We start from the raw sequence: 25191 nt of genomic DNA, 5'->3' as shown, positions 1-25191 counted from the left end.
GGCCGCTACAGTGCTGCTGTCACTGATGCAAGCAGCTGTTCCCATCTGCAGTGCAGTTATCGCAGCCCTGTGGTCAGACCTCTCAGGGCTTTCTGCTGGTGGAGCTAACAAGAAGGCTGGCCCTGCTTGCAGCTTCTGTACAGGGACAAGCCAAGGATGGGAGGCTCCCAGTCTGTGCAGCAGAGGCAAACGAGCAGCCTGAATCAGGAACCTTCAGAGGCTATGTGAGTCTTGCATCTTTTTTTTTTGTTTTGGTTTTTAAACCATAATCCCCCACCTCATTCACTGGGCCAGCAGTATCATTATCAGCGATCACAATGTGGTTGCTACTGGCAGCCACCTACTGGCCAAGCCTCCAGTATCCCTAAAGGACAATGATAAACCTGAAGGGCAACATTAAATGGCATCATTATCCAAAATAATATTAAAATAAAAATAAGACTGTTGTAAACTAAGGGATATCTTTAAGACATATAGAAGGAATGTTCAGACATCTCCGTGTGATTGGTTTTGGTTTTAGCTGTAAGAGCACTTCTGATGGATCTGTTCTATTCCTTTGTGCAGTTGCCATTGATGCTGTTGGGATTCTACTTTTAGGCTTTAAGAGCTCTTTCCTTCAGTGGCCCTTTTCGAGTAGGATTGTACAAAAGCAAGACACTGCCTTGCTTCAGCAATCGTAGAGCTGACAACATGCATAGACTCCTTTTGTACTGACTGCATGATGGCCATGTAGAAGCAATCTGTTTGTACACCCAGCCTTATAGATCCACACTGAAGAACATCTGCAGGTTTTTCTTGTCCCGGTACATTCACATGTAGCAATCTCAGCCTGTGCAGAAGCTGTCCATTTGAGGCTGTGTTGTGGCCGCACTTGCAGCCAAGATATAGCAAGAAGCAGCTGCTAGTTCAAAGGGCGACCTGAAATCAGAAATAAATATGGAAGCACCATTGTCTTCTCCTGGGCTTTATGTTGAGCAGGTGATGACTGACTGCCAGTCCTGGTGAGTATGATGATTACGAAAGTGTTCCTGTGGTGTTGTGACAATTTAAAGCCAAATGCTTTCTTTATTGCAGCAGTGACTGAGGAGACTAGCTAACACAACCGCCCCTCGAGGCTGGCTGGAATTAATTCTATCTATCACAGCTGTCCGGGACACAATATGTGCTGATTCTGGTCCATTAACAGAGAAAATTTGCAAGGATGTTGCTGGGACAAGGACCTGAGTTGCAGGGAAGGATGAGTAGGTTAAGATTTTAACCCCTGAGGCACAAGAGAATGAGGGGAGATCTTGTAGATAGTGGTCTACAAAATCAAGGTATATGGATATGATGAATGCATGAAGGCCTTTCTCCTCAGGTTGGGTGAAGCTAGGACTAGAGGTCAGAGGTTAAGGGTGAAAGGTGAAATATTTAAAGGGAAGCTGAGAGGGAACTTCTTCACTAAGAGTGAGCATATAGGTATGTGGTGGAGAATACTGGCAGCATCACAGCTTGGTATGGAAACACCAATGCCCTTGAATGGAAAATCATACAGAAATTAGTGGATGCGACCCTGTCCATCAAGGGTAAAGCTCTTCCCACCATTGAGCACATCTACGTGGAGTGCTATCGCAGGAAAGCAGTATCCATCATCAAGGACCTCCACCATTCAAGTCATGCTCTCTTGCCATCAGGAAAAAGCTACAGGAGCCTCAGGAACAGTTATTACCCCTCAACCGTCAGGCTCCTGAACCATATGGGATAACTTCACTCAGCTTCATTTGCCCCATCACTGAACTGTTCTCACAATCTATGGACTCACTTTCAAGGACTCTTCAGCTCATTTTCTTGTTATTTTATGCTTATTTATTTGTTTTGTTTGTTTCCTTTTTGTATTTGCGTAGTTTGTTGTCTTTTGCAGTCTGGTTGTCCGCTCTGTTGGTGCAGTCTTTCATTGATTTTATTCCGGTTATTGGATTTATTGAGTTTGCTGGCAGGTTTGCGTATGGTGCTAAATGTGTAATTTGATCATAAATTTATTTTGAATTTTGAACTTTTGAGCTTTGTAGAACAGGCTCCCAGCAGAAGTGATATATGCTAGTTCAATTGTAATGTTTCAGAGAAGTTTTTTTAAGTAATGAATGAGAGAGGTATGGGGGGGGGCACTGGTCCAAGTGTAGGTAGATGCAACTAGATTGAACATCAGGCTGGCATGAGCTAGATGGACTGAAGGATCTTTCTGTGCTGTAGCCCTCCATGACTCTTAACAGTTATTGACACTAAGCTACAATGGAACAGCTTTCTCCTTATTTACTTGTTCTGTATTTACTATGTATGATAAGAGTACTTATCAAAGTATCATAGTGTTGAAGATAATAGTGCTGACGATGAGGTTGCTATTTTACAAACAGAGGCAATGTATAGTGAGGAGAGGCTGTTGATGGGGCAAAATTGCAGTCAACCGAATGAGTTGCAATATAAAAGATGGACAAAATTGAAAAAGGTGAATATAGGACTGAAAGGTATATTTGAATGTACACAGTATACGGAATGAGGTAGATGAAACTGCAGCATGGTCGCAGATTGACAGATATGATGTTGTACGCATCACTGAATCACGGCTGAGAGAAGATTTTAGCTGGGAGCTTAATGTCCAAGGATACACATTATACTGAAAGGACAGGCAGGAAGGCAGAGGGGGTGCCGTTGCTCTGTTTGCAAAAGAAATGAAATCAAAATATTAGAAAGAAATGACATAGGATCGGAAGGTGTTGAATCATTGTGGATAGAGCTAAGCAACTGCAAGGGTAAAAAGACCCTGATGGGAGTTGTATACAGGCCCCCAAACAGTAGAAAAGATGTGGCCTACAAATTGCAAAAGGAGATAAGAAATTGCATGCCAAAAGGGCAATGTTACCATAGTCATGGGAACCTTCAATTTTCGGGTCAATTGGGAAAGTCAGGTTGGTGCTGGATTCCAGGAGGAGGGATTTCTGGATTACCCATGAAATTGCTTTTTAGTGCAGCTCATGGTTGAGCCCACTGGGGATCAGCTATTCTGGTCTGGGTGTTGTGCAATGAACCAGAATTGATCAGAGAGCTTAAGGTCAAAGAACCCTAAGGGCAAGTGATCATAATATGATTGAATTCACCCTGAGATTTGAGAGGGAGAAGTTAAAATCACATGTATCGGTATTACCGTGGAGTAAAGGGAATTACAGAGGCATAGGAGAGGAGTTGACCAGAATTGATTGGAAAAGAACACTGGCAAGGGTAATAGCAGAGCAGCAGTGGCTGGAATTTCTGGAAGGAATTCAGAAGGCACAGGATATATCTATCCCAAAGAGGAAGAAATATTCTAAAGGTAAGATGACACAACCGTGTCTAACGAGAAGTCAAAGCCAATATAGAAGCCAGAGAGAGGACACACGATAGAGCAAAAATTAGTAGAAAGTTAAAGGACTGCAAAGTTTTTAAAAAACCAACAGAAGGCAACTAAAAAAGTCATTAAGAAGGTAGAGATGGAATACAAAGGTAAGCAAGCCAATAATATTAAAGAGGATACCAAAAGTTTCTTCAGACATATACATTGTGAGAGAGGTGAGAGTGGATATTGGACTGCTGGAAAACAATCCTGAAGATGTAGTAATGGGGGACAAGGAAATGGCAGATGAACTGAGTAAGTATTTTGCATCAGTTTTCACTGTGGAAGACACTAGCAGTACGGTGGAAGTTCCAGGTGTCAGGGGTCATGAAGTGTGTGAAGTTACCATTACTAGAGGGAAAGTTCTTGGGAAACTGAAAGGTCTGAAGGTGGATAAGTACCTGGACCAGATGGTGTAGACCCAGGGTTCTGAAAGAGTTGGCTGAAGAGAATATGGAGGTATTAGTATTGATTTTTGAAGAATCACTCAATTCTGAAATGGTTTCAGAACACTGGAAAATTGCAGATGTTACTCCACTCTTCAAGAAGGGAGAAAGGTAGAAGAAAGGAAACTTTTAGTTAGTCTGTTACTAAGGGAGTTAATCTGATCTCAGTGGTCGGGAAGATGTTGGAGTCTATTATTAAGGATGATATCTCAGGGTATTTGGAGCTACGTGATAAAACAGGCTGTAGTCAGCATGGTTTCCTCAAGGGAAAATCTTGCCTGACAAATATGTTGGCATTCTTTGAAGAAGTAACAAGCAGCATAGACAAATGAGAATCTGTGGATGTTGTGTATTTGGATTTTCAGAAGGCCTTTGATAAGGTGCCACACACAAGGCTGCTTAACTAGCTACAAGCCTATGGTATTACAGAAAAGACTCGAGCATGGATAAAGCAGTGGCTGATTGGCAGGAGGAAAAGACTGTGAAAAAAGGGAGCGTTTTTCTGGCTGGCTGTCGGTGACTAGTGGTTTTCCACATGGGTCTATGTTGGGACCAATTCTTTTGATGTTGTATGCTAATGATTTCGATGATGGAATTGATGGCTTCAATTCAAAGTTTGCAGACAATAGAAAGATAGGTGGAGGGGCAGCTGGTTTTGAGGAAATAGGGAAGCTACAGAAAGACAAACGGATTAGGGGAATGGACGAAGATGTGACAGATGAAATACAGTGTTGGGAAGTATATGGTCGTGCATTTTCTTAGAAGCAATGAAAGGGTTGACTACTTCTAAACGGAGAAAAAATACACAAAAAAACTGAGTTGCAAAGGATCTTGGGAGTCTTTGTGCAGGATTCCCTAAAAGTTAATTTGCTGTTGAGTCTGTGATGAGGAAGGTAAATGCAATGCTTGCAAGAGGACTAGAATAAAAAGCAAGGATGTGATGTTGAGCCTTTATAAAGCACTGGTGAGGCTTCACTTGGAGTATTGTTAGCTGTTTTGGGCCCCTTTTCTTAGAAAAGGATGTGTTGAAACTGGAGAGGGTTCAAAAGAGGTTCACAAAAATGGTTGCAGGATTGATGGCTCTGAGCCTGTATTCATTAGAATTCAGAGGAGTGAGGGGTGACATTTCACAAATCAATGAATATGTTGTGGAAAAAAAGATCACTCCTACTTGTACATAGTTTTCTCCTTTTGCTTGTTCTTTCTTTTCTCTCTTTTCTATGAGTGTATACCACAGATAAATATTATGTGGAGATTTGTGGTGTATATGACTATATGATTTTTATGTACAATATCTGAAATACATCTTATGGAAATGTTTGATGATGAACTTCAATAAAAAATAAATTACAAAAAAAATGAAACCTATTGAACGGTGAAATGCCTTGATAAAGTGAATGTGGAGGGATGTTTCCACATGGAGAGGATGTTTCCGATGGTGGTAGCGTGTCTAAGGCCAGAATAGAGGGATGTCCTTTTACAAAAAAGATGAGGAGGAATTTCTTTAACCAGAGTGCGGTGAATCTGGAATTCTTTGCCACAGGCATTTGTGGAGGCCAAATCTTCATGTACATTTAAGGCAATGGTTGATAGATTCTTGATTGGTCAATGCAGAAAGGAATATGGAGAGAAGGCAGGAAATTGGGGCTGAGTGGAAAATTGGATCAGCCATGATGAAATGGAGCAGAATTGATTGGCCAAATGGCCTAATTCTGCTCCTATATCTTGTGGGCTTATGGTCCTTTCACACAAGAAGTAATTTCCACCCTGCAGAATCAGAATCAGGTTTATTATCACTGGCATGTGATGTGAAATTTGTTAATGTAGCATCAGCAATTCAATGCAATACATTATCTAGCAGAGAAAATAAAAAAAAATAAACAAGTAAATCAGATACATATATTGAATAGAATTTAAAAAACATGCAAAAACAGAAATATTGTATATTTAAAAAAAAGTGAGGTAGTGTCCAAAGATTCAATGTCCATTTGGGAATCGGATGACAGAGGATGACAGAGGTTCCTGAATCGCTGAGTGTGAGCCTTCAGGCTTCTGTATCTCCTACCTGATGGTAACAGTGAGAAAAGTGCATGCCCTGGGTGCTGGAGGTCTTTAATAATAGATGCTGCTTTTCTGAGACACTGCTTCCTAAAGATGACCTGGGTACTTTGTAGGCTAGTACCCAAGATGGAGCAAACTAGATTTATAACCTTGTGCAGCTTCTTTCAGTCATGCAGTAGCCCCTCCATACCAAACAGTGGTGCAGCCTGTCAGAATGCTGTCCACGGTACAACTAGAGAAGTGTTTGAGTTTATTTGTTGACATGCCAAATCTCCTAAAAAAGCATAGCCACTGCCTTGCCTTCTTTATAACTACATCAACATTGGGACCAGGTAAGATCCTCAGAGATCTTGACATCCAGGAACTTGAAACTACTCAGTCTCTCCACCTCTGATCCCTCTATGAGGATTGGTATGCGTTCCTTCGTCTTACCCTTCCAGAAGTCCACAATCGGCTCCTTTGTCTTACTAGCATTGAATGCCAGGTTGTTGCTGCAGCATCACTCCACCAGTTGGCATATCTCACTCCTGTATGCCCTCTCATCACTACCTGAGATTCTATGAACAATGGTTGTATTATCAGCAAATTTATAGATGGTATTTGAGCAATGCCTATCCACATATTCATGTGTATATAGACAGTAGAGCAGTGGGCTAAACACACACCCCTGAGGTGCACCAGTGTTGATCATCAGCGAAGAGGATATGTTAGCACCAATCAACACAGATTGTGGTCTCCTGGTTAGGAAGTCGAGGATCTAATTGCAGAGGGAGATAGAGAGGCCCAGGTTCTACAACTTCTCAATCAGGATTGTGGGAATGATGGTATTAAATACTGAGCTATAGTCTATGAACAGCATCCTGACATAGGTGTTTGTGTTGTCCAGATGGTCTAAACCCATGTGAAGAGCCATGGAGTTTGCACCTGCTGTTGACCTATTGTGCCGATTGGCAAATTACAATGGGTCCAGGTCCCTGCTGAGGCAGAAGTTCAGTCTAGTCATGACCAACTTCTCAAAGCATTTCATCACTGTCAATGTGAGTGCTACCAGGCGATAGTCATTAAAGCAGCCCACATTATTCTTCTTAGGCACTGGTATAATTGTTGCCTTTTTGAAGCAAGTAGGAACTTCTGCCTGTAGCAGTGAGAGGTTAGGCCCAGCAAATTGATCCACATCCTTTTCGAATGACTGATGTACTCAGAGGCATGCAAAATAATTCACACATACAGTACTGTGCAAAGTCTTAGGCCCAAATATGTAACTATTTGCACTGACTTTTACACAGTACTGTAGCGATTTTACATATTGCACTGTACTGCTGCTGCAAAATAAAACAAATTTCATGTCATGTGAGTGATGATAAATCTGATTCTGATATGGATCTCTATTATGGACTGAGTAGGGAAAGGTCAGGGAGAGGGGAATCATGGTTGGGAAAAGGGGAAGGTAGAGGAGAGGGAGCAGGAAGCACTAGAGAGACATTCTGTAATGATCAATAAACCAATGCTTGGAATCAAATGACCTTGTCTGGTGTCTCAGGGCTGGGTGTGTCTGTATCTACACCAGCCCCCACCCCAACCTAACACTCCTTCTTTGTCATATGTCCCATACCCCTCCCACAGTGCTCCACCCTTTCCATTCCCATCTTCCTTTGCTCCCACCAGATTTACAAACTCACTCTCCACTCCACATTGATAAATACAGTACTGTGAAAAAGTCTTAGGCACCCTAGCAATATATTTGTGCCCCAGACATTTGCACAGTCTATATTTCCAAATACTACCAATTCTAAACAGATACGTGGCTTCTAACTACCTGAGTAGAATATTAAATTATTCAAGTTTCTTCAGTGATATAAGTTGTAACAAACCACTTTTAATGATTCTGGAGAGGCTTGACAAATGTGTCTTTGATCACTACAGCTGCAAGTGTGAGAGTTTTGGCTGCTGGTTCAATTACCTCCTGACATTTGGTTTCACTGAAGTATTTGAAACTTGATGTACAGGGGTTAGTACAATTAGCGTTCGGTCACCTTACACCCATTCATTGCTAGTAACAGACAAGCATGTCCCCCCCGGTTACTCAACCCTCCAAAATGGAATGGTATTAAGTATATATTCAGAATCAGGTTTAATATCACTGGCATATATCGTGAAATTTGTTAATGTGGTGTCAGTAGTACAATGCAATGCAACTGTGAATTACATTAAGTATACATATATAGTAGCTAAGTTAAATAAGTAGTGCAGAAAGTAGAAATAAAGTAGTGTGACAGTGTTCAATGTCCATTCAGAAATCAGATGGCAGAGGGAATGAAGCTGTAACTGAATCTTTTGAGGTTGTGCCTTCAGGCTTTTGTACCTCCTTCCTGATGGGAGCAATGAGAAGAGGGCATGACCTGGGAGATGGGGTCTCTCATGATGGACACTGCCTTTCTGAGCCACTGTTCCCTGAAGGTGTCCTGCATAGTACGGAGGCTAGTGCCCGTGTTGGAGCTGTCTGATTTCTTTGTTGCATTTGAATTTCCGTTGAACTTGCCTGGCAGGTTTCCCAAGGCAGCAAAAGATCTGTTCCATGACAAAATAACGGATTTGTTTTTTGTTCCAGGATCACATTTTCTAACTTCCTTCACAATTATTTAAATCACCATTGCACTAACCCTGGCTCACCACGTCTCTGCATGATTAGGACCGTTTCTACCCTGAACTATATAGCCAAAAGAGAACATTATCAGGGTTAAAACTCTTTTCTGCCTCATTGCCACATATAATGTTTTTTTTATTCTTTATTTGACAGAAGCGTCATTACTGTCTGTAAATTGGGGTCCTTTAGATTTCATATGCTGGCAAGATATGTTGGGGTGAGATGCATACCACTGTGAATAGTTGCAGTGAATTATTGTGGCTGCTTAATCCATTGATGTGTTCTGATCAATGCAGGTGACCTGCAAAAGAGAATGTGAGAAATTAAAGTGTGCCATTTGAGCTATTTGGCAGAATACTATTCAATTATGTTGTTTAAGGGTTGGAGAGTGGAGAGAGTCACTTTTTCTACATTTTTGACAATGATTTTAAAAACCCTTTATTGAAAGCACGTCTCTATCAGAGAAGCCCTTGCTGCCCTTTTAGTTATTACCTCTTCTCTCTGTTCTGCTGGAAGGTGAGGCTAGAAGTGTTCAATTGGAATCTTACCTTGGCAGCTCTCCTTGTTCATTTCCTCTTTCTGCTGTTTTTCCTCAGCCCGTCTCTCATGCTGCTGTTCCTCCAGCTCTGGCTGCTGTCTTCAGATTTCTAAGTAATGTACAGTAAGTCTTAGGCATATAGAGTATATATTGCTAGTGTGCCTAAGACTTTTATACAGTACTGAATTTGTCAATATGGAGTGGAGAGTGAGTTTGTAAATCTGGCAGGAGCAAAGAATGTTGGTAATATTGAGGGTGGAGTGCTGCGGGGGGGGGGGGGGGGGGTGTGGGACAGGTGACAGAGGAGAGCCAGGGACGGAGGGTTAGTGGTGCAGACACACCCACCCCTGAGAGACCAGGTAAGGTCATTTGATTCCAAACAATTGGTTTAGTGATCTCTGGTGTTTCTTTGGCGCTTCCTGCTCCCATCCCCTCTCCCTGACCCCTTCCCACTCCCAGTCCACAACAAAGCTCCATATCAGAATCAGGTTTATCATCACTCACGTATGTCATGAAATTTGTTTATTGATTGAGATACAAGGTGTAATTGGCCCTTTCAGCCCTTTGAGCCGAATTCCCCATTTAACCCCAGCCTAATCACCGGACAATTTACACTGGCCAATTAACCTACCAAATATTACGTCTTTGTATTCTGGGAAGAAACCGGAGCACCCGAAGGAAACCCACACTTTCATGGGGAAAATGAACAAACTCCTTACAGGCGACAGTGGGAATCGAACCCTGGTCACCATTACTTTAAAGTGTTGTGCTTAGCACTATGCTACTGTGGTGACCTTCAGTAAACAAAAACAGTTGTTTTGTTCTGTTGCAACAGTACAGTACAATACATAAAATTATTATAGTAATGAGCAAGTGTCTTGGATACTCTAGATATATATATGAGCCTAAGAGCTTTGCACAGTACTGTAGTCCACATGTAATTATGAAGTCTCTGTACTTCAAGATAGGCCTGGCCTGGCGCAGACAGTGGAATTCCATATTCCGAAGTCTGGTTATTTTTCATAATGATACCAGTGTTTGCATGAATCTTTTTGTACTGACACTCTATAGGGTTGAAAATTAGAGTGCAGGAGAGGGTGCCCTTGTTCACCCTTCTGGGCCAAGTTGGCATGTAATGGCTGGCAGTTTAGTCGCGAGAGGACAGAAGTACAATTGCTACTTCCCACAAAGCAAAGCTTCGCCATTAGGGAAATTTTCTGTTCATTAATAACCACTGTACATTGAGCAAGTTATTAAAAGAGACGCATGAGTGTAACCAATGGCTGGTTAGCTTTAGTGCTAGGATGCTGCTTTCTCCTTATTGACATTGAAGTAGCCCAATTCATTATTCCATGGACGTGTGACTTGGTGACCTCTGTGATGTTGCAGTGAGCAGCAAACTGTGGTACAAGGGGAAGAATTGCTGCAGCTGTTTGAAAAGATCCTGAGGCAATATATCTGAGCATTAATGTAAGTTTGACCTCCAGGGAGATGACAGTTATCGGGAGCGCTGTGTACTCAGGGCCCTTAGTATTGTCAAGGATCCCACCCATCCACCCAGCATCCTCTTTGACTTTCTACCATCAGGCAGGAGACGCCGATGTATAAAGACAAGAACAGTCAGGATGGGAAACAGGCCTTTGGGCTTCTGAACTCCCTGCCGCATCGCATTCAAAGAGTCACTAGATAATTTGTTCTGTACTCTACAATATTTAATTTATACAGTTTACTTTGTTTATCCATCTATATTTCATTTGTACGTTTAATCCTTACTTTCCTAAGTTATTGTTTGTTCCATGTGTGTTACATAATATAGAAAGAAAATAATCTCTATAATCATGACTGGTTGGCTAGGTATAGCTCAAATACCATTTATAAATTTGCTGATGATACAACCATTGTTGGTGGAATCTCAGAAGGAGATGAGAGGGCGTACAGGAGCAAGATAAAGCAGCTGGTTGAGTGGTGTCATGGTAAGAACTTTGGACTCAATGTCAGTGAGAGAAAAGAGCTGATTGTGCAAACCAGTCCTCATAGGGGGTTCAGGGGTGGAGAGAGTGAGCATTTTCAAGTTCATTGGTGTCAAGATCTCTGAGGATCTTGCCTTGTATAGGTGAGGGTAGAAACTGGCAAATAGGGCTGAGGTGAAAAACACATTAACCAAGAAGATTCTAAACAGGAGGTGAACATAGATAATATAAGACCATAAGAGATAGGAGCAGGAGTAGGCCAATCGGCCCCTCAACAAGATCATGGCTGATCCAATCTTAACTCTAGTTTTCACCGAATCCCACAAGGCAACAGTGCCAACCAACAGGGCACCATGCCACCCATTTTATTTTATTATTCATCCTGCCCAAACCCATGTGTTCACCCGGGGACAGAAAAAACCGATTTGCCAATTGAGGAGAAAAAATCTGGAAAATTCCTCTCCGACGCATCCAGGCTATCGAAAACTGGTCCAGGAGATCACATGGCTGATCTAAACCTAGCCTCATGTCCACTTACCTGCTCACTCACTGTATCCCCTAATGCCATTTTTATCCAGGAAAATGTCTATCTGCGTTTTGAATTTATTGAGTGTAGTAGCTTCCACAGCTCTCTGGGGCAGTAAATTCCACAGCCCCACTACCCTCTGAGTGAAGAAATTTCTCCTCATCTCAGTCCTGGAACGGCATCCCCTTATTTTAAGATTATGCCCCCTAGTCCTAGTTTCACCCATCATTGGGAACATTCTCCCCGCATCCACCCGATCAAGCCCCTTCACAATCTTATATGTTTCAATAAGATCGCCTCTCATTCTTCAGAACTCCAATGAGTAGAGTCCCAATCTACTCAACCTCTCATCATACATCAACCGACCCATCCCCGGAATTAACCTAGTGAACCTTCTCTGCACTGCCTCGAGAACCAGTATGTCCTTTCTTAAATATGGACACCAGAACTGCACGCAGTACTCCAGGTGTGGTCTCACCAATACCCGGTACAACTGCAGTAAGACCTCCCTGTTCTTATACTCCATCCCCCTAGCAATAAAAGCCAGCATTCCATTGGCCTTCTTGACCACCTGCTGCACTTGCATACTAACTTTTTGTGTTTCCTGCACCAGGACCCCCAGATCCCTTTGCACAGAAGCACTTTCCAGTTTCTCCCCATTTAGATAATAAATTGCTCTATTATTTTTCCTGCCAAAGTGTAAGACCTCACACTTCTCAGTATTATATTTCATCTGCCAAATGTCTGCCCAATCACTCAGCCTATCTATGTCCCCCTGCAGGGTTTCAATGTCCTCCGCACTCATTACACTCCCTCCCATCTATGTGTCATCAGCAAACTTCGATACGTTGCACTTACTCCCTTTCTCCAAATCATTAATATAGATTGTAAAGAGTTGGGGTCCCAACACCAACCCCTGCAGAGCACCACTAGTCACCAACTGCCAGTCTGAGAATAAACCATTTATCCCAACTCTCTGTTTTCTGTTAGAAAGCCAATCCTCCACCCATGCCAGAATATTATCCCCAATCCCATGATTTTTTACTTTAAGTAATAATCTTTGGTGTGGCACCTTGTCAATGCCTTTTGGAAGTCCAAATACACCACATCCACTCGTTCCCCTTTATTTACCCTGTATGTTATGTCCTCAAAGAACTCCAACAAATTTGTCAAACATGACTTCCCTTTTGTAAAGTCATGCTGACTTTGTCCTATTAAGCTATGTTTATCCAAATGCCCTGTTACTGTTTCCTTAATTATCGATTCCAACATTTTGCCAACCACAGATGTTAGGCTAACTGGCCTATAATTCCCAGCCTTCTGTCTATTGCCCTTTTTAAATAAAGGAGTTACATTAGCATTTTTCCAATCTGCCGGGACCATTGCCGAGTCCAGTGAGTTTTGAAAAATTATCACTAATGCATCCACAATCCCGACTGCCACTTCCCTTAAGACCCTAGGATGCCAGCCATCCGGTCCAGGGGATTTATCCACCTTCAGTCCCATTAATTTATCAAGTACCATTTCCTTGGTGATTTGAATCGTAGTTAGCTTCTCTCCCCCTAGAGCCCCCTGTTTATCCAGTGTTGGGATATTTTGAGTGTCCTCTACTGTAAAAACTGATACAAAATATTTGTTCAGCATTTCCGCCATCTCCATGTCCCCTACCATTAATTTCCCAGTCTCATCTTCAAGGGGACCAACATTTACTTTAGCCACCCTTTTTCTTTTTATGTAACTATAAAAACTCTTACTATCTGCTTTTATGTTTTTCGCCAATTTACTTTCATAATCTATCTTCCTCTTCTTAATCAATCTTTTTGTTATTTGCGGCTGATCTTTAAAAGCTTCTCAATCTTCAATCTTCCCACTAGATTTAGCTACCTTATGTAACTTTCTTTTTAGTCGTATTCTTTGCTTTATTTCTTTACTTAGCCACGGATAACTATTTTTTCTTTTACACCCTTTTTTCTTCAGTGGAATATATTTTTCTTGATAGTTGTAAAATAACTCCTTAAATATACACCACTGATCAAGTACCGATCTACCCTTTAATCTATTTTCCCAATCCATCTTAAGCAATTCCGCTCTCATACCATCATAGTCTCCTTTATTTAAGCTCAATACGCTTGTTTGAGATCCAACCCTCTCATCCTCTAATTGAATATGGAATTTGACCATGTTATGGTCACTCATTCCAAGGGGATCCTTTACTAGGACATTTTTTATTAGTCCTGTCTCATTACACAGGACCAGATCTAAGACTGCTTGCCCCCTTGTCGGCTCAGTAACGTATTGTTCAAGGAACCCATCCCGAATACACTCAATAAACTCTTCTTCAAGGCTGCTGTGTCTGACTTGATTAGTCCAATCAATGTGAAAGTTAAAATCCCCCATAATTATAGCTGTTCCCTTATTACAAGCCCCAACTATTTCCTGATTTATGCTCCGACCAACTGAGCTACAGCTGTTTGGAGGCCTATAGACTACTCCCACCACTGCTTTTTTCCCTTTACTATTTCTTATTTCTTCCCAAATTGTTTTGTTATCCTGATCCTTTGAGCCAATATCATTTCGCTTTATTGCAGTGATTTCTTGCTTTATTAACATAGCCACCCCACCACCTTTTCCTTATTGCCTGTCTCTCCTAATTGTCGAATACCCTTGTATGTTTAATTCCCAGTCCTGGTCACCCTGCAGCCATGTTTCCATAATTGCCACAATATCATAACCATACGTAATTATTTGTACCGTCAACTCATCAATTTTATTCCTAATACTACGTGCATTCAAATAAAGGACCTTCAAATATGTTTGACACTTATTTCCTACCTTTTCCTTTTGTACAACTTTATGCTTATCTCCGTACATTCTTTCCCCTCCTGACACACTCTGTCTTTTTATTCCTCCACTTTTACCTACATCCATTACCTTCTCCATTGTCTTTTTAATTATTTGCTCTCTAGAATCCTCCCCCCCAACTAGTTAGTTTAAAGACCTCTCTGCAGCCCTGGTTATATGATTCGCCAGGACACTAACCCCAGCCTGGTTCAGGTGAAGCCAGTCCCTCCGGAACAGTTCTCTCCTGTCCCAGTACTGGTGCCAGTGTCCCAAGAAGCAAAACGCACTTCTCCCACACCAGACTTTGAGCCACGCGTTTAACTCCCTAATTTTATTTAACCTAGTCAAATTTGCTCGTGGCTCAGGTAATAATCCAGAGATTATTACCCTTGAGGTTCTGTTTTTTAATTTGACCCCTAGCTGCTCATATTCCTGTAACAGAACCTTCTTCCTTGTCCTATCTATGTCATTAGTACCGACGTGTACTAAGACAACTGGATCCTTGCCCTCCCACTGCAAGTTTCTCTCCAGCCCGGAAGAGATGTCCTTAACCCTGGCACCAGGCAGGCAACATAGCCTTCGGGACCCTCGCTCTCGGTTGCAGAGAACCCTATCTATCCCCCTGACGATACTGTCCCCTATTACTACAACACTTCTATTGACTCCCCCCTCTGGAATGGCCCCCCACTCCATGGTGCTATGGGCAGGTTGCTCATCCTGCCCACAGTCCCCGCTCCTGCCCTCACAGGGATTTAAAGCCTCGAATCTGTTGGACAAGAGCAAGGCCTGCATCTCCTCCAGCCCTACCTCCTGAATTCCCCTACTTTCCTCACTCATAGCCACACCATCCTGTGCTTGACTGCAATCTACATTAGTTAATCTATTAGGTGTGGCTATCTCCTGGTACACAGAGTCCAGGTAACTCTCCCCCTCCCTGATGTGTAGCAGTGTCTGAAGCTCGGACTGCAGCTCATCAATATGAAGCTGGAGTTCCTCGAGCAACAAACACTTGCTGCAAGTGTAGTTGCCGTGTCCCTCAATGGGGTCTACCGGTTCCCACATCTTGCAGCAGTAACACATCACCTGCTCCATGCTATATAGTTAATTTAATGTACTAGTATTAGTTATGCAAGAACACTTTGCCCAATACAGCTAACTATCACACTATTTAACAATACTTTTAAAGTTATAAGTGTAAAAGGAAGCAGGACTACTTACCAATACTTACCAAGCAACTAGCTGTGAGAGCTCTGCAGCTCCGGTCTTCCTCGCCTCACCCGGTTCCGCCGAAGCCCGTTGAGCCAAAGCCCTTAGGTCTCCACTCTACTCCTGGCTCACTCCACTGCCCGCTATGCTGATCCAGTTACAAGACCATCAATGCAAATAGAAAATCCCATATTCAAATGGCTGGCGGATTGGAGATACAACTCCACTGAAGGAGGTATTAGCCTCTCCTTCCCTTCACTAGCCTACCAGTCACCTTTGGCAAAGGTGTAGCACCTGCTTAGCACCCTGCCCCTCCCCCATCAATCAGGGTCATGTGATGCAATGGGGAGCAATCTCTTCAGTGCCTGGTGACAGTGGTCACATTACCAGGATTTGTTATGCTCATACAACCATCCACCACCTGCTCCCATGGCTTCACATGACCCTGATTGGCGTGCTAGGCAGGCGCTACAGCTTGCCCAAGGGTGACCTGCAGGCTAGCGGAGGGGAGGAGTGCCTTACACCTCCTTTGGTAGAGACACATCTCCAGCCACTGCCCCCCCCCCCCCAGCGAAGATACAAACAGCTGGTGCATGTATTTAGAGAAAAAGCATAAATTTTAAACCAATTAGGTGATCTGTTTATGAAAATATATTTTAAAAACTGCAGATGTTCAAAACCATCAATAAAATTAGAAAATGCTAAAGAAATTCAACAGATCAGGCAGCATCTGTGGAAAGAGAAACAGAGTTAAGATCTCAGATTGAAGACTCAGTGAAGACTCCTCAACCTGAACTGCAAATTTTGTATAAGTTGGGATATTATTGAGATTTTTGAGTGTGATTTTGGTAACTTTACTAGAGGATGGATGTGGTTGTACTGATCTGAGTGTAGAGAAAATTTACCAGAATGTTTCCTGGACTGGAGGACATTAGTTACAAGGAGAGATTGAATTGTATATTGTTTTTTTTCCTGGGCTGAAGGAGGCTGAGGGCTAGAGGGTGTATAAAATTGCAAGAGGAATATATCAGGTCGATATTCTAGCTTGATTATTCTACTTTCCTTTGCAATATAAACAGGAGAGTGTTGTGGGAGTGATTATTAAAGGCTCTGATGCCATCTACTGCAGACATTATTTTTGTGAGTCAAAGTTCAAATTCTAGTATAGTGAAAGAATTACTGTTGATAGCATATGGTTCCGGTTAAACTGAAAACAGGGGGACCAATAAACCACCAGGCTAAAGATGTATTGTGAGTCTACAATGTCTTTACCATATGGAGCAGTTCTTGCAATAGATGAGTGTTTCATTTAACAGAAAGTGAACTGGTTCATTGTGCACTTCATTTGTTCTAAGACAATGACTATAGTTAGTTGTCTTAGAAAGGCCTTTTTTTAAGCAGGTCCTCTCTTTTCCACACTTCTAAACTTCTAAAGGTCATGTATTGTCTGCAACATGATGATGTGGACAACATAGTCTGAGACGTTTACCAGTGATTACTGTAATTTGGCCAGACACATTACCCAATAGCATATAGTTATCAGCAACAATCTGCACCTTCCTAAATACTAAATTTAGTGCTTTCTTTTTTTGTCTTCTTTAAAGAAATGATGAAGTTACTTATGTTCTACATGAAGCATCATAACTTTGACAATGCCCCAATGGATGTAAAGATGAGTGTTGGCATGGAAAAATTATGATTGCTATCTTAAGGACAACTTAATTTGTTGGTTGATAGAAGATATTGCAAGTTTTATAGCTCTCTATAGGTCATGTTCTCAGTTTTATTTTTATTTGCACAGTTTGCATTCTTTTGCACATTGGTGTTTGTCTACTGATATACTGTCTGTTTATCGATGCATAGATTTTCATAGAACTCTTGTATTTCTTCTTCTCTGCTCCCCACTCTGGCCTCTTACCTCTTCTTACCTGTCTCTCACTTCCCCTGGGTCCCCTCCTCCTTCCCTTTCTCCTGTGGTCTACTCTCCTCTCCTATCAGATCGTTTCTTCTCCAGCCTTTGACCTTACCCACCCACCTGGCTTCACCTATCACCTTCTAGCTAGCCTCTTCCCCTCACCCTGCCTTTTCATTTTTGGCATCTTCCCCCTTCCTTCTCAGTCCTGAAGAAGAGTCTCAGTCCAAAACGTCGAGTATCTATTCATTTCCGTAGATGCTGCCTGACCCTCTGAGTTCCTCCAGCATTTTGTGTGTGTTGCTTTGGATTTTCTTGTTCCCTTGTAAGTGTCTGTCACGAAAATGAATCTCAAGGTAGTATATGGTAACATATACATATTTTGATAATAAATTTACTTTGAACTTTGAAGTTAATGTGACCCATTCCTCAACTGTTAATCTGTACACTTGTCTTCATCAGAAGTCAATAGATAATGATTAGAAACAGTGACCTTTGGCAAGATTTCTTCCCCTAACTCTGCAATGAGATCATTGTATGAATACAGACCTGGGAATGAATCAGAGAGTTTGCTGATCTTTACGAAGTTTGTCAATCCCAATGAGCCACTGATCGTCAATGGCATTTTTAGTAGATTCTATCATGCACTTTGAAATAATTTTTGTGATTTGCCAAATTTTATTCAAAGTTTGATTTGCTAACCCATGCAATTCCTGACAATCTTGCCTTTATCTTAGGAGATAGAGGTACTTAAAAATAATGAGGAAAAGAGATCTAAAGTGGGAACAGTCAAATGGAAAAGAATCCAAGTATGTTTTGCCCCTCCACAAAAATCATGGGAAAAAGATGTGTTTCTTTGTATGTTGCTTTTCATGTGAACTAAATAGAACCATGATAAACATAATAAATAAAAAATGTTATATTCTTATTGCAGTTTTTGTGGGTGGGATACCTGGACTGTAAAAAGGAAGTTGCTGTACAGAGACACCAATTTTACTCCAGGCATTAAAATTAATGAGACTACTAATATTTTAGAAACAATTCTCTTGAATTTCTAGGTTAAGTCAGGAGCTGAGGACACTACATACTTTGGACTGGGACTTGAGCCTGTGATTAATGATGTCAACAGTTGCATGTGACAAATAATGCATGTGTGCCCATTGTGCTTAATGTGGAGATTTAGACAAGAGGCACGGCACTCCTGAGCGTCTGAATTTCAAGCCCATTGTATTTAAGGAAAGGAGAATAGCTGCATAAAGCAAAGCTCGTGGGAGACTGAATGGATTTAACATGTCCTTTCCCTCGATGTCAGCGAAATGTATTGTCCTATCTAGATAGGGACTGACCTATTTACGCTACAAAAAGTCTTTTGTTTCCAGATCAATTTATTGATTATTTCTGAGGCAGAAGAAATTTAAACTTATCTATTCTTTTGAAAAATATGTTTTTTTAAATATTTTTGCTTTGTTGGATCAAATTCAGACATATTATCTTTTTACTTTCTATTTCCAAATCTTTGTGCCAAGCACAAGTCAGTCAGAGGAATGAGAAACACTAGTAAATAGCAATACTCGGGTAATCACATCCAAATTACCCATGTGTTTTGTGTTCTTTCAGAGCTGTAAATTAGAGGTAGTCAGTCAGGGAGCACGCATGCCCGGGAGATTGATAAACCTCCCCCTGCAGTGATGTAAATGGGAACTGCATATTTTTCCTTTTCTTTCTGCCCACTGGGAAGGTGAGGACGAGGCACAATGCTATTTGTCCCGGTCTACCCCTGGCCTGAATTTCATCATGCATGAAATGAACAATCTCTAGATGTCTTAATTTATGCACTCATCATATCCAATTTGCAGCTATGTCTTACAAAATACAGGAACCGACTCTGATTTAATATGAGTCCAATTAAAGAAATACCAAATTTAAAAGCAAATGCCGAGTGCCTAACAATAGAACGGTACTGATTCATACAGCATCAGACATAGGAACAGAATTAGACCATTTGGCCCATCGAGTCTGCTCTGCCATTTCTCATAACTGATCCAATTTTCCTCTCAGCCCCAATCTCCTGCCTCCCCCCCCATCCCCATAGCCCTTCATACCCTGACCAATCAAGAATCTATCAAACTCTTTCTTAAATATATATAAAAACTTGGCCTCCACAGCAGCTTGTGCAACTAATTCAGCAGATTCACTATACTCTGGCTAAAGAAAGTCCTCCTCATCTCTATTTTAATAGGACACCCTCTATTTTGAGGCTGTGTCCTCTAATCTTAGACCAGAGGAAACATCCTCTCCACATCCACTCTTTCAAGGCCTTTCACCATTCGATAGATTTCAACGTTGTCACCCCAGTTTCAGCACATCCTTTCTAAGAACACATAAATCATTTTCCACTGCCTTAATTCACATCTTAACCAATCTTTCCTGCCATTCAGCTGCTCCAATGACTTGAAGCCAAGACTAGATCACTAACGTGGTTTTCAGAAACTGGCAATCTCAATGTGTAACTGTAAACACACTGACAATATCAGGGACATGCTTCTTATGGATAAATGCTCAGACTAGATTTTGTAACCAAATCACATTTTTGTGCTGCATTTATGCAAACAACTGACCTTTTATAGACATTTACAAATATCTATTAATAAAGACGCACATCAGTATTTTGGATGGGGGTGTTGGAGATAGGTTGCTGCCAAAGGAGTTGTAAGGCGCGCCTTCTCTCCGCTAGACTGCCGGTCACCCTTGGGCAAGGTGTAGCACCTGCTTAGCCCTGCGCCCCCAAATCAGGGTCACATGAAGCCATGGGAGCAGGTGGTGGATGTTCGTATGAGCTGCTGGTGCATACCATATGTCCTGGTTATGTAACTACTGACGCCAACAAGCAGACAATCGCTGAAGTGCATTGATAATGGCTGAGGTCACCCGTCTTGTAACAATACTACACAGAAGAAGGCAATGGCAAACCATTTATGTAGAAAAATTTGCCAAGAACAATCATGGTCATGAGAGCATGATTGCCCACATCATACAACACAGCACATGGTGATGATGATGATGATGATCAGTATTTTGTTTTTTTTAATGATTGATTCACTAGAATTGACGATTTAATAAAGAATAAGGACTGAAGCAGAATGAAAGAAGATTTTGAGATCTGAGCTCTGTTGAAAGGATTGAAATGTATTGTCTTAATTGGTTCTAAATGATAACGATTTGATTGAGCTCGAGCAGTTCAGCCTCGGAAGCCTGTTGTTCAGTGCGATCTTAATGTTGCATGCATCATTGCGTATCTGTCATTCCGGAAGCATCAAAATGATCAATGAGGCAACGACGCAAAAGACCTACCATTATGCATTAAGAAGCAGGGAACTGAGAGGTTACCTAGTAAGCAGCTCCATTAGTTAGAAATTGCTTTGGGTGAAACTAGATTTCACCTTCAGCCACACTAAGAATAACAATTGGTCTCAACAATATTATGTGGCTTTAATAAATGTGCTAACATTACTTTAAGGTACTATGGTGACTTCAGTGGATGGAAATGTTTTATGTTACTGGCTTCCTGATCTACGTTCTTGCTTTGAGTATATATGAGGTTGCTGCTCCTAATAAAACACTGTAACAGTATCATCACTGATTCAAACCCCATTAAGAAGAAACTGTCTCCTTTGATATACATTTTAATGCAGAAAGAGGACTATAAATCGAGCATTTGAAACCATTTTTGATGAAGCGTGAATTATTGCCCTGAAATAAGATTGAGTACAGACATTTCAGAAGGATATCTGTGTTTTTCATTCCATTTCATAAAACTCTAGGTATTGCCTGCTGGCTTTATTCCTTTGTCTCCTTCACTTGAACCCAATCACGCAATTTCACAGATAATGGAAGTAGCAGAAGCCTTACATCACAGCTCAAGGATGTGTGATTTTTTCTCTCAATAATGATGATGCCAGCAAGAGGGAGAGACTTGGTATATGCTTTCATGCTCAAACAATTTCTAGAATCTGCAAACCTATATATTTTAATATTTTCTATTTACAATCCTCAAATCGTGTTGCCAAATTACTTTTACTATGTAGTTTTTAAAACAAAAATGTAGAGTACCACATTGGAATTGAGGTTTTAGAAGGAGATACTATCACAGCAGTGAAAAGGTCAGGTGAGAACTGACATTCTATGGAACAGGCAGATTATTATAATTATAAACCAATATGAAAATAAATTCAAGTTGATTCAGTACTGCTAGTACATTGAGTTTAGAAATCTATCATAACAATTTTAATTTTATTTAAAAGTTCATAGCCAAAGAGGAAATAAATAAATGAATACAGACTTTTTAGTGGTAATGAAATCTTGTCTATTCTACAATAAAAATTAATAAATTTCCATGTTGTCACAGTATACCCCGGCCAGCCTAATGCTTTTTTGAATTGTGACTAAATACACTGGTGAGAGGTGATAGGCAGTATGCAGAATTTGCCCCGGGTCATTTGCTGCCTAGGAAACGGGTCAGCCTTGAGGTTGGTGGTGCAGCTCAGCTGAAGCCTGCACAGTTACTGGGGTTTGAAAATGAAAGGATTGGCAGATATCAAGGATACAGTCCTCTTTCTTTTTAAAATAATACTGATCACTATTAGAAGTACTTTTAATCTCAGAGTGATCCTCTTGTCCTCATGTCAATTTAAAGCTTTTTTTAAAGAGAGGAAGTCGAGCACATTGTAAATTGGCTTTACAGTGCTGGCTGGTCAATAATACTGTGTTTGGTTGCAGCAGATATTGCTGGCTTTGTTTTCTTTATTCCTTTACTGATTTCTATCTCCTGATTGAACTGGTTCATTCTTACATGTAATAATCTATTCCTTTATAGTGACTCCCCCCACCCAATCAGCAAAAGATGGGGGATCTATAAGGTGATTTACCTTGAACATGATTTTAACTCATCATGGCTTCTTTCATGAATACAGAACCCAGTAATAGTGTTTCACTGTGCAGAATCAGCACACTTACTAACACAGTGTTTACCCATCCCTCTGTACATGTTTAGTTTCCTCTGTTCGTTTTCAGGGGCTCCCAACTGGGGGTCTGCAGACCCCTTGCTTAATTGTTCTGGCCCATGGCATAGTAAAGGTGGGGGACCTCTGGTAGGGGAAGTAGGTAATGTTGGTACACCAAGTCCATCCTTGTTTATGCTCGAGAAGTACCTGGTGAGCCGCTTTGAATCACTGCAGTCTAGCTGGTGCTTTTAAACAGGAATTTTAGAATTTTAATCTGCCCATGAAGTTGCAGGGGTTGATTTTTGTCCAAATTATGTGCAACTTTAAGGGGACTTAGTGTTGGTGGACTTGTCATGCACTAATGGCTCTGTTTGGAAGGGCATTGAAAGGAGGGGGGGTAGCGGGGTGATGACGAAGAAACCGTAAAATGAAGGGAAACACACACAAAATGCTGGATAATAAGCATGTCAGACAGTATCTTGGGAGAGAAAAGAACAGTTGATGTTTAGGGCTGAGTATTAGTATGAAGATACTCCTCACTGAACTCGAGGAGTGTGTGGTGAGCGCCCTTCTTGAGCTGCTGGAGTTGATGAAGTTGCTCTCAAAAAGATGGTGGGCAAGGCATTTCAGGATCTGGACCCAGTGATGGTGAAGGAGCCACGCTACGTTTTCAATACAGGGCCGCGCACAACTTAGAGCAAAGCTGCAAGTCGTTGGGTTCTTCCCATGCAGCTGCTGATGGACTGTGTGGACCGGAGAGATGTGACTGCAGATTTGCGAGGGTGATTCCCAACCTGACATCCATCTGATTATTATCTTAAACTGAGAAAAATATGCAAATTTTAAAAAATATTTCTTAGCATTTCGTGACAAGGGGTAAGGTGGGTGATTTAATTTGAGGGGCTGAATGGCCTATTCCTGTTCCTCTTTTATTGTGAAGCCTTGATATCTCCTAACATTATCTCAAACTGATGGTCGCACAGTCCACAAGTCTCTATGTTCATCGATTTGAATATTGTGATGACACAATTTTGACACTTACCTTTTGTTATCATTGTGCATCTGCTACAGTTATTGTCAGCTGAAATGTTGGCTCTATTTTATTGTTGCTATTTTGGATCAATTAAAAAAAATCTGCTGAAAAAGAACAAAGTGTTAATTTCTAAAATCTTTATCCTTGATGCAGAATTAGGCATGTAAAAACATAGGGGGCCGGTATAGCAGAATCAAAGCATCATGCTGCTGCAGCGACTATCTCATTGTATGTGTCGAACAAAAATACCCTCCTGGTAATGGTAGGCTCCAGGCACTGGTGCTGTGAAAGCAAGACTGGGCTTTGCAATCTCATTTAAATTCAGTGAATATAATAGAACAGGATCTAGTCAATCAAGTGGTTGGTGCTGTCGGATACGACACTGAAGACCTTCTGCTGCATTGGCTTACACGGTGCCAGCAGCCGGTTCACAACATGAATGGAAAATGATGAGACCCAGTGTAAAAGCAGTCACTGTCTGCCATACAGGGGGCTTATGAAAGAATGTCATTTCTTTGGAGCTTAAAAGATGCTTAGTCAGCAATAACCTCATTCACGTATGTGAACAGGAAGTCATCCATTTCTCTGCTGCATTGAATTGAACTACAAGATACCTTGTGGACGGTACCAGTAAAGAAATGGCTTATAGCCCGTGGCATATTTTGTCTCCAGTACAGTGGGCTCGATGGACGTGGTCTGCTGTGTGCGGTGGAGGAGATTATAGACTCCAGTTTATGCAGCAAATAACCAGCACTAGGCATGTTCTCTTAATTTTATTGCAGAGATATAAGAACAAAAGGCATGGGGTTAGAATTTCAATAGCTTGGAATAAATTTTTCACAGGATGTGTTCATTGTCTTTTAGGAGCTCAGACTCAGAGGGAGCCTTTGAGACACCAGAAGAGACAACACCTGTCAAAGTCCCTCCCCAGCTCACTCCTACCGCTGCTGAAAAGGAAAGCCAGGAGCAGATCCCCTCAGAAGATTCAGGTAAAGAAAGACAACTATGATTATCAAGGGAATCAGAAGGTTTCATTGATAACATAGACCCTCTTAAGCATTATACAGTACAGGCAAAGTAAAGGTATTTTAAGTGGAAAGTCAGTTTGCATTTCCTGATGTTTACTGTTGCTTCTGATGCATTTCATCCTAACATGCCACTCTGAGAAGTCCACCTTCGTCAAATCAGGCGGAAATAGAGAAAAACTGTTTATTTTCAAAAAAAAATTACCTATTTATTGAGATGTAATAGGCCCTTCTGGCCCTTTGTGCCATGATGCCCAGCAATCCCCTGATGTATCTAAGCCTAATCACAGGACAATTTACAATGAGCAATTAACCTATCAACTGGTACATCTTTGGACTGTAGGAGGACACCAGAGTACCCAGAGGAAACCATAGAAACTCCTCACAGGCAACAGCTGGATTGAACTTGGGTTGCCTGTACTGTAAAGTATTGTGCTAACCTCTAGGCTACCAGGCTGACCTAAGAAGATCAAGCAAGTCATCATCAAATAATTATAATTATCCTTTCCTTCATGCGAATGTTCAGTTAGGTATTCCTGTATGCAGTACACTTGTGAACAAGTGAACAAGCTGGTAGTGGCCAAGC

At 41.4% G+C, this 25191-nt stretch overlaps 1 protein-coding gene across 9 annotated transcripts in view; it reads left to right on the top strand.

Moving 5' to 3' along the window:
• The window catches only part of tacc2 (transforming, acidic coiled-coil containing protein 2), a 204879-nt gene that overhangs the window by 105377 nt on the left and 74311 nt on the right, over positions 1–25191 (top strand). For all 9 annotated transcript variants that reach the window (XM_059947778.1, XM_059947781.1, XM_059947784.1 and 6 more), the window contains one exon: positions 24445–24569. The gene's annotated coding sequence lies outside the window, so the exon portion shown is untranslated. The remainder of the gene's footprint in view (positions 1–24444; positions 24570–25191) is intronic.

Source organism: Hypanus sabinus, chromosome 22 (assembly GCF_030144855.1).
Source record: "Hypanus sabinus isolate sHypSab1 chromosome 22, sHypSab1.hap1, whole genome shotgun sequence".
Lineage (NCBI taxonomy): Eukaryota > Metazoa > Chordata > Chondrichthyes > Myliobatiformes > Dasyatidae > Hypanus > Hypanus sabinus.
This window is presented reverse-complemented; position numbering and strand designations above follow the sequence as displayed.